This window comes from Populus nigra, chromosome 2 (assembly GCF_951802175.1).
Source record: "Populus nigra chromosome 2, ddPopNigr1.1, whole genome shotgun sequence".
NCBI lineage: Eukaryota > Viridiplantae > Streptophyta > Magnoliopsida > Malpighiales > Salicaceae > Populus > Populus nigra.
In genome coordinates this window covers 7,939,384-7,941,883 of record NC_084853.1, presented here as the reverse complement: position 1 = coordinate 7,941,883, position 2,500 = coordinate 7,939,384, and positions in this window count along the sequence as shown.

Here is a 2,500-nt window from a genome sequence, read left to right as displayed (position 1 = left end):
GGCTGTCGCCTGCCGCGGCCAGCGACGTCGGGCTGGCCCCTGCAGCGCCTAGCCTCTCCCACGCGGGGGGCCAGGGCCCGAAGGCAGCCCCCCCGCGGGCGAGAGAGCAAGCCAGCAGGGGCTGTCGCCTGCCGCGGCCAGCGACGTCGGGCTGGCCCCTGCCGCGGCCAGCGATGTCGGGCTGTCGCCTGCCGCGGCCAGCGACGTCGGGCTGGCCCCTGCAGCGCCTAGCCTCTCCCACGCAGGGGGCAGGCCAGAACGCGGGGGGCCAGGGCCCGAAGGCAGCCCCCCCGCGGGCGAGAGAGCAAGCCAGCAGGGGCTGTCCGCGCGTCGCGCAGCGCGGCATGGCTGCGGGGGCCGCGCGCGCGCGCCCAAGCGCCCAAGGGCCCCCAAGGGCCCCAGGCCCTCAGGCCCCAGCGCCCCAGCGCCCAGCGCGGGCGGGCGCGCGCGCGCGTGTGGTCTTTGAGGGGCGCCGGCCTGGTGGCTCCCTAAAGAGCAATAAGTGTCATTGCAGCTCTGGCAGGGGGAGACACTACTAGGTCCCAGCTGTCACCCCCCCTCTAAAAAATTCATTTCTTGGTATTTTGAGCTGAAATTTTGCACAGAGGTTGGCAAAAATCCAATCCACCTTCATTAATTTTCCCAGAATTTTTCGAGGTCGGGAAGTATTTGTTTTAATTTTCCTACCATTAGAAATCGAGTAAATCCGCAAAACTAGGAACCGGCCCGGAATGACCCCAAATTCAGTGGGCAGCCTCATAAAAATATGGCTGATTTTACTGGATTGGTTTCATGTGGAAAGCACGACGTTTTCTTGTAGGAATGCGGGAACCCCGGCAGCTCGCCTGCCGCGGCCAGCGACGTCGGGGACGCTGGCCTGCGCTGTCGAGCCCGCGAGGGCTGTCTCCGCGGCAGGCCCCCCCTGAACGGGGCACGACAGGCCACCGCGCTGGCTCGTCCAGCGTCGACAGTCCCTCGTCCAGGTTTCAGATCGCGCCAAGTCGAACCCATGACCTGCTCAAGCCATCGTGCGCTGCCGAATCCGCATCTGCGTGTAGGCTGCCATTCCACGCGGCAGCCCCTGTTTTCGTCAGCGTGCCCCCCTGACGAATTTTCCTGCCTGGCCCAGTCCAGCGTCCAGCCCCTGTTCGTCGAAAAATCTGCGCTGCCGATTTTCCACGCGGCAGCCCCTCTTTTCGTCAGCGTGCCCCCCTGACGAATTTTCCTGCCTGGCCCGGCCAGTCCAGCCCCTGTTCGTCGAAAAATCTGCGCTGCCGATTTTCCACGCGGCAGCCCCTCTTTTCGTCAGCGTGCCCCCCTGACGAATTTTCCTGCCTGGCCCGGCCGGTCCAGCATCCAGCCCCTGTTCGTCGAAAAATCTGCGCTGCCGATTTTCCACGCGGCAGCCCCTGTTTTCCTCAGCGTTCCCCCCTGACGAATGTTCGTCGAAAAATCTGCGCTGCCGATTTTCCACGCGGCAGCCCCTCTTTTCGTCAGCGTGCCCCCCTGACGAATGTTCGTCGAAAAATCTGCGCTGCCGATTTTCCACGCGGCAGCCCCTGTTTTCGTCAGCGTGCCCCCCTGACGAATTTTCCTGCCTGGCCCAGTCCAGCGTCCAGCCCCTGTTCGTCGAAAAATCTGCGCTGCCGATTTTCCACGCGGCAGCCCCTCTTTTCGTCAGCGTGCCCCCCTGACGAATTTTCCTGCCTGGCCCGGCCAGTCCAGCCCCTGTTCGTCGAAAAATCTGCGCTGCCGATTTTCCACGCGGCAGCCCCTCTTTTCGTCAGCGTGCCCCCCTGACGAATTTTCCTGCCTGGCCCGGCCGGTCCAGCATCCAGCCCCTGTTCGTCGAAAAATCTGCGCTGCCGATTTTCCACGCGGCAGCCCCTGTTTTCCTCAGCGTTCCCCCCTGACGAATGTTCGTCGAAAAATCTGCGCTGCCGATTTTCCACGCGGCAGCCCCTCTTTTCGTCAGCGTGCCCCCCTGACGAATGTTCGTCGAAAAATCTGCGCTGCCGATTTTCCACGCGGCAGCCCCTCTTTTCGTCAGCGTGCCCCCTGACGAATTTTCCTGCCTGGCCCAGTCCAGCGTCCAGCCCCTGTTCGTCGAAAAATCTGCGCTGCCGATTTTCCACGCGGCAGCCCCTCTTTTCGTCAGCGTGCCCCCCTGACGAATTTTCCTGCCTGGCCCGGCCAGTCCAGCCCCTGTTCGTCGAAAAATCTGCGCTGCCGATTTTCCACGCGGCAGCCCCTCTTTTCGTCAGCGTGCCCCCCTGACGAATTTTCCTGCCTGGCCCGGCCGGTCCAGCCCCTGTTCGTCGAAAAATCTGCGCTGCCGATTTTCCACTCCGCAGCCCCTGTTTTCGTCAGCGTGGCCCCCTGACGAATTTTCCTGCCTGGCCCGGCCAGTCCAGCGCCCAGCCCCTGTTCGTCGAAAAATCTGCGCTGCCGATTTTCCCCGACGAACCTGCAGCTGCACAAATCCGCGCTGCCACTGCCC